Source organism: Pleurodeles waltl, chromosome 12 (genome assembly GCF_031143425.1).
Source record: "Pleurodeles waltl isolate 20211129_DDA chromosome 12, aPleWal1.hap1.20221129, whole genome shotgun sequence".
Lineage (NCBI taxonomy): Eukaryota > Metazoa > Chordata > Amphibia > Caudata > Salamandridae > Pleurodeles > Pleurodeles waltl.
The window spans coordinates 473,268,815-473,276,706 of NC_090451.1; the positions used below are offsets into that span (position 1 = coordinate 473,268,815).

At 48.2% G+C, this 7,892-nt stretch overlaps 1 protein-coding gene across 5 annotated transcripts in view; it reads right to left on the bottom strand.

The window, feature by feature from the left end:
- CDH11 (cadherin 11) overlaps nucleotides 1-2,813 on the bottom strand; it is a 246,256-nt gene extending 243,443 nt beyond the window's left edge. The window contains exon 1 of one of the 5 annotated variants that reach the window (XM_069217106.1): nucleotides 2,368-2,813. The gene's annotated coding sequence lies outside the window, so the exon portion shown is untranslated. Of the gene's footprint in view, nucleotides 1-1,993 lie in introns of all 5 variants that reach the window. The other 4 variants (XM_069217107.1, XM_069217108.1, XM_069217110.1 and 1 more) reach the window with 4 other exon arrangements.
- Between the last annotated feature and the right edge of the window lie 5,079 nt (nucleotides 2,814-7,892).

The following is a 7,892-nucleotide window of genomic DNA, read 5'->3' on the forward strand; positions in this document are numbered from 1 at the left end:
CGCAGATCATGCACAGTTATTTACAATGCATTAGTAACGAAAAAAACAAAAAATGACAAGAAAAATCGAAAACTTGTGAATAACACACCAAGAATCGTTTCTTTTTTTATTTCACGGGTCAAAATAAATTTTAGCCAGTTGGTAAGAGGGCACGTATAGGTCTGTGTCTGTGAGTCTACCTTCTGCCCACTCACACTCGACATGACGTCATAGGCCTTGCGCCTCGATCAATTTCACGTTAGATATAAGCACAAGCAAGCAAAATGGCACCAGTAATTTTCCTTACAGGGGCATAGCGCAGGTCCCTACCGCCATGCGACGCCCCGAGACTTTACGGTCCCACATTCCGCCCGAGACCAATAAAGATCTGAGAGATATGGGACACTCAGGGCCCCTCATCACAATCTGGGGGGGGGGGGGAGGTCAAGTTACGCCACTGTTTCCTTCTTTCCTGTCACCCCCAACTCCGAGCAGGCAGTGCATTGAAAAACAACTGCACATGCACCCCCTCACTTGCTCGCCTGGGCTGCCAGCGCTTTCCTATAAACAACAGACCTTTCGCTAATTGAGCGATGCGTGCTGTTTATAAGGAGGCATCTGGTTTTCTGCAGCTCCTGAGACGCAGATACTACTGGGGCGGCAAACCCTGCTGAAAAGCCCTGCTCCGGGCTCGACCCTTATTAATTATTTTACTTCAGTCAGCCTCGCCTCCCCGAAGTCTAGGCAATTACAAGTAAACACGATTTATTACCCGGCACAAAAAACAACTCTTGGATGCAAACTAAAAAGGCCCGACGCACTTGGAAAACGCGAACACACACCGTTTTTTTCACCCACTTCTTGACCAGGTGCTCACTTTTCTTCCAAGACATAGATCTGCCCAGAGCAATGTTTACCCCCCCCCCTTAGTTCAACTGTTCCATTAAAATATGATTAAAAAAATCAATTTCTTAATAGCCGTTCAATGGTCCGTGAAATTCCTATTGCATTGTCAGGAGCGATCAGCAGCCAGAGACTCGCGTGAAATGCGAACAATAAATATAAAAGAAAGAAATTGGTGACTGCAGCTTTTCCTTAGGGGGTAGCCGGGAAATGGACCTCAAATCTGCAGATACTTAGCATGTAAGGCGCGCTCTCCCCTCACAACAGAGCCTTATTTAGCAGCGGTGCCCCGAGCAGCCCAGTGTTCAAACCGGATCATTTCTACTCTGCACTCGGACTATAAACATTTGACTCCCCGGATAACAAATGACCATACCCGCAAAAAGCAAAACTGTTTATATAACAGCGTCAGGCTGCAATATCCGCTGCTCGAGGTTTGGCCCCCGTAAGCCCTTCGGTCTAAAAGTTAAAGATGTTTCAGTGCACTCATCTATTTCGAATAACAAATGGCTTCACCCTATAAAGAAAAAAAAACTCATAAGAAAATATTTAGGTCCATTTCCATTTTTTTTTTTTTTTTAGAAACCACTGCTAGATGCTGTAGTGCCAACCACCTCTGCCACGCTAGCACTGCCAGGGGCTGTGAGGGAGAGAACAAAAGCAGACGGGGGTTGGCAGGGGCATCGGAGATTACATCTTTTCAGTGCTTTTGTTCTCAAAGGAGGGGCGTAGCTGCGAACCGTCCAGCGGGTGCAGCGTCACCGGGCGCCCGATGTTTGAGGGGTCAACTGCAGTCAGTTATAATTCTCTTTACCTCACAGACAGAGGCTGGATGGCATTTTCCTTGTTTGTACTAGGTTTCATTGCCAGCTTTGCCACGCCGCTGGTGCTCAAAGGTTCGATGTCGTCTTTTCTGCTCGCTGGGAACCCGCAATTACAGCCAAAAGTAAGAAGACCACCTCCCCCCCACATACACACCAGTCTCTGCAAATCTAGCTGAACACAAAGTGCAACCCGCAGTACCAAAACGGGCACAGGTTTAAAACCAGAGAGACCCTGTGATGTCAAACTGAGAAGACAAACTGAGAAAAAACGATGAATTGAGACTTACACGGTGATGCGCCTCAAAGCCGGACTATATCCCCTTCCGCCTCTCCTGCTCCTATGCAGAGGTCACACAGCGCCCGATGCGGGAGACAAACTAACAGCGCCTAGAATGAAGCTCCTCCAGCCCGCGTTCCGCTGTCAAGGTCCTAGCGAGGATTCCTGGAGAGAAGCAGCCTCCTCGAGCTCTTCTCGCCTCGGGAGAGCGATCTCTCAGCTCCTGCCTCCCGGTGCCGTCGCATCAACAAGACAAAAAAGCCCACAAGTGCCCTCTCTTCATCCACACCAGAGTACAGAAAGATAAACACGGACAAAACACAACTCCGGCGGGCGAGGGGGGCTACAGACACGGGCTGAGAGGACAGAATGTGGAGCCCTTACCTCACTTGACCATCCCGGCTCCTGCCACCTCAGAGAGAAAAGATGCGAGTCCCATTCAGAAGTAGACGTTGAACAGACACGCCAGCATCTCCGCCCGGTACACTCCAGTCAGCAGAGGAGGGCTCAGTGAGGCTGGGAGCTGTGGCAGGAGTGGGAAGCGCAGAAAGGGGGAGAGAGCGAGGGAGGGCGGGAGGAGAGAGCGTCTGTAAGTGTGTCTGCATGCATGTGAGCAGAGGGGGGGAGGAGTGCCAGACCGAGGAGGAGAGCGAGGCAGCAAGGTGAGGACGCTGGGATAAGAATTAATATGAGACTAAAGAGGGGAAGGGGACATTTCAGGTGTCTCCTCAGGCTCTCTTCTCAGAGATAGCTACGCAGTTATTTTGTAGCTGCGCGAGATAGGATGCCAGCGCCCTAACCTCCGCCTGCTCCCTGGATTCCAGGACAATGCTTCTCACTTGGTGATTTACTCACAGATACGAATTGGCCTGGTTGCATTATTTCTTACATTAACGCCTCGCATTATTTAATAAACAAAGAAATCCTGTCTCGTGCGCACATTCGATTGACTTTTTTAATTTTTCAAATTGTTGTCTAATACTTACTTTCTTAATTTGCAAACAGGGTACATTTAAAACCGTCCGAACAACAGCCTAACCATCGTTAACAGAACCATCATTTTTCAGGAGATTTGGAAATTTCGCACTAACTTTTTAGTTCAGTTGACAACTCTGAATATTTATTTAAACACGATTTTTTAATTTTATAATTGCTGCCAAGCAGAGGAAACCATGTTTTTGGAGCATTTTTTTGACAAAAGGTTCCCTAGCAGGTCAAAACGGGCCAGGTCAAGTTACCAGCAGGATGGGTTTATGGCATTGAATGGCCACAGATGCAATGTCGTAGAGTCATCAAGTTGTTAATGGGGACAGCAGGGCTGAGGCAGATACAAACACGTGAAAGACAGCAGAGGCTGGGATAGAGCCAGTTGTACGCCAGGTCAGCGAGCATTGACAGATCCAGTCTCATGCCTGGTCACTGGGGACAGGGAGAACCGGTCGCTTAGCAGAACAGTCGGGGTGGGGCAGCCGGTTAACTGGCAGGCTGGGAGGGCCGTCAGTGGGGTGAGGCCAGCGAGCACTGGCAGAGCTAGTGGTCACACTCCAGGTGACAGGGGTGAGGCAGAGCAGGATAGTAAGGCTGGGGTCAGAGCGAGGTGGATGGCAGCACTCAGGGCTGGGAAGATTCCCGTTAGCTAATTGATCAGTGGGGCGAGGGGGAGAGTCAGTCTCGTGGCAGGAAGAATGCAGGGGCAAGAGGCAGTCTTGTAGCAGGCTGGTATGGATGGGGGTCAAGCCAGTCACATGAGGTGGTATTAGTAGACCCAGTCCCATCCCAGGTCAGTGGTGGCTAAGTTAAGACAAATGCATGGCATGCCAGTTGGGCTGGGACAGAGACAGTAGCATGCAGACTGGCAGAGCTCAGCCAGAGTCAGTCACAAGCCGAATAAGAGAGGACTTGGGTAATTCTGTTTTCAGGGCAGACAAATAGGGCTGGTTAGAGCCAGACGCGCAGCGAGCCGGTAGACCATGTGTCGAGCCTGTGACATGCCAGGTCTGCTGGACAGTGGGAGAGAGAGTCACATTGCAGACTGGGCAGTACATCTGAGTAGAGCCCGGCACGTGATAAGACAGTATGGCTGGGGAAGAACAAGTGGCATGAGAGGCTAGTGGATGTAGACCTGGGGGACTGCCAGTTGCATCTCATGACAGTAGTAAGGAGCAGAATCAGTCCAATAGTTCGACCAGTTGGACTAAGGCCTAATAATTTGCTTCGAGAATTAATGGGCCTTGAGTAAAAGAAGCAGTATTCCAGGTTATTGGGTCTGTGGCACAGACCATCTCTAGTCGGGCCTACTGGGCTTGTCAGGGAAAGTCACTAGGAAAGCTAGTAAGACTAGGACAAAACACAATGTATGTGTAGTCCAGTAAAATGCCAAGCTCAGGGGACTGGTGTTGATTACTCTCACTGAAGGTGACCAAGGAAGAGCTAATCACAAGTCAGTCGGGATGGTAGAGAGAGAGAGTCACTCAGAAGGAAGGCAGGCGGAGCCACACCATTTATCATTGATGTGTATGCATGCACAGTCACGAGGCAGGCTGAAGGGGTCGAGGAAGAATATGGCACGTAGCAGTTCAGTAAGGCTTTTGGCAGATTTTTATATAGCGCAAACTTGGCTGAAGGACAATGAAGCACTTTACATGAGCACCTGTTATATTACACATGGTCAGATTCATTTTTTTTCCTTTAGGCACAGGGAGACTAAGTGATTTGTCCAAAATCATAGGATTATGGACCGACTCTGGGATTCAAACTAAAGCCAGTAGCTCCGGCCATAATACCACATTCTGTCACCAAGGAGAGCAATTGGCAGGGCATTATTGTGGGAGATGAAACAGTAACGTATCAAGTCTTCTGAACTTGGGAACAAACATTTCAAAATCAGAACAGCAGGGTAGGAAAGGGGAAAATACCCTGATTAAAGACAGGTCAGTGAGACACAAGGGTGTAATAAAGGCTCGTGCAGACCTTGTGGCGCGGGGTGGGCAGCCCTCCAGGGGGCCTTCAACTCTTCAAGGGGCCCATTCAACCCAAGTCCAAGGAATATCTGTATATTATGAGACACTCAGGGGCGCCTCATTACATTCTAGAGGGTGGCGACACAATTTTTGCGTTCGGAGAAGCAGTCGTATGGTAGGCTAGTATGGCTGATGTAGACTATTCAGCTAGTAGGTCTGTGAGTCTGGGTCAGAGCCAAATGAATGCCAAGGCAGTAAGTAGTTGGCAGAAGTGGTCGCATGGCAGGCATGTAGGGAAGGGACAGGTGCGGTTGCATCCCAGGTTAGTGAGATTGGTGCAAAACCAGCCACATGCAGGCCATTGAAGAGCAGTCCCATGGTACTACTTCAGGCCTACTAGTCTGATACACAGTTGGTTCTTCCCAGCCCTTTACCCCGTACCCTCTTTCTTCTTCTTTCAGCCTTCACAGTGAAGCATGTTGGTATCTCGGGCAGATCGCAGATTATCATCAGGAACAGGCAATACAATGTTCCCTCCAAGGGTCCGAAAGCTACGACACACAACTCATCACAGACAGTCAAGATAGCCCCGCCAGCAGTTCTGTATCCAATAATTGCTGCAGAAATACTAGCAATGAGGAAGTCCAGCAGCATCCCAGACAGTAGGAAGGCAGATGAACCATTTCTACAAGAGATTCACAAATAAAAGTGCACCTCTGCGTGAAAGGCAACTGCATTCACTGAGGATAGATATGCTTTTCTCTTTTCTATGTTGACAAAATAGCAGCAGAGCAGGTTAGGAGGGCTGAAGGTACATTCTACATTCCTGTTTGTCAATCCTTAGTCACTTTAGTCTATGGGCTTTATCCATTTTTTATTTTTTTACTTCATCTTTGTTTCCTGTTTACAACATTTTGTGTGCAGCGTAGCAACCAGTGGATGCCAGACAGCACAGTGGGAAGGTAATCACGTGAAGGGGCCAATCACCTTAAGCAATATCATCTTAAAGATTTTGGGGGTCTTGGGCAAGACGTTTTAGGGTGCCCTGTTTGAATCAACTTTGATTTATATTACCCATCTCCTTTAGTTCAACACCTGTGAAACCAAATAATGTTGAATAATATGTTAAAGGTTGAGATGGAGAAATAGACACGCAAGAAAGAGAGATACATTTCACTTTGCCAGGGACCTTTAGACGGTAGGGCCCTAGGCCCCTGTCCATTTAGCTCATGCCATGAAACACCTCTGACGCCAAGGTGAATTCTGCCGGTGAATGTTGCATATGCCACCATACTGCCGGAAGAGACCTGTGCACACTCCATGACGGTGTCTATGTCTCAATTCAGAAAGGGCCTCAAGACCTGGCTGTTGTACTGAACTGGCCATCCAGCGTTTCGACTAAGCCGCAGAACGTCCCCACCCCCCCAGCGTCTTGAGACCCGAATGGTGATTAGCCATGCTCGACAAGCACCCTGATTGATTGATTGACTGTTGTGAAGGGCGGGTATGGCCTCATCCAGCATTGGCTGGTTTAATAGCTACACTTGTGGAATTGGTCCTTTCTCATCTCCTACCTCTATTTGTTGATGTAAATTGAGGCCATGCAGATGCATGGGTATAACAAAGGCCCCAGCAGCCCCCATGGTGCGGGGCCTACGAGCTCCAGGGCCCCCCTCAGCACAGCACCTAGGCTGATTGAGTCCGGAGGGGGGCCCCTCTCCATGTCCTGTGCAGCAGGTCCCTTCCAGTTTCATTACACATCTGTGCAGAAGGCACAACTGCAGCATGCAACAACTAGGCTCTACTGAAATGGGCTGCAATGTGCACACCTAAGACTGCACAGGGGCCTGGCTGTTCAACAGAACAACTGTTTTTATCTGCTGAGAGGGCCTGACTGGAGACTGAAATCAACCCTGAAAAAAAGATTCAAATCTGCCTCACACTGCTGGAGTCTGTGACTAGGATAGGGCCATGAGGGCATGGTTAAGCCATTGTATCCCACCCTGCTCTAAAAGCACCCCACAAGAACGCAGTCCACTGGGAAAATACCAGAATGGCACAGTGTCTAGTCTGGCCCTTTCTGCAGATTGGTCAAGAGCAGTGATCTTAAAGTATGGCCCGGGATCCGATGCGGCCTTCCAGGCCTTCAAATGCAGACCCTGGTAAACAGCAACACTGGGGTGCTGTTTCCTCGAGGGAGCACTAGTATTCCAAACTATGTTAACTAAAAGAGGAAGCCATTATTTGCAACTGAACTAACTTATTAAATTAAATCAGAAAAAATGAAATAAAGGTGTCCTGCACCACTTAACTTTAGAAACACAGTCTTTTTTAAAGAATCTTACAACAAACGTGAAGAAATGTGAGTTTCTACAAAAATCAAAAAAGTGGATTTACTTAACATGTAGAAACGTTGAATCTTAGTGATAGTTTGCAAACATGAATTTAGAGACATTCATGCTTTCCCCAAACCTGGCAACAATGCAAACAGTGAACTAAGGGACAAGTCAGTTGCTATGTTCACCGTCTGAGTGGCCTGATTTGCTATATTATGAATGGAAAGCACCTGGCACCCTGCTGACATCTATGCGGCCCTCAATCACACCACACATCAAACTTTTTGGCCCTCTGGAAAATGTTTGAGAGTACCCATCGTCAGGAGCATCTGATGCATTGTGAATAAAGCAAGGACGATGACGATCGCCATCATGTCATGCTAATCGGTATGTTGGAATTATAATACTAATTATTTGCACTCATAATTGAGAGCTGTGACTGTGAGGTACTAGTGAATCTCACACGTCATAATCCAGAAATACCCATTCTCTCTGCGGTGCGGTCCAGCCATTGCTGAGTTCAATGTTTTAATGCATTTTAGGCAATGATTAATAACAGCACAGAGACCTGTTCGCAAACCTGTCCTTCCAGGCATCAGAGCATGTGCAAGCT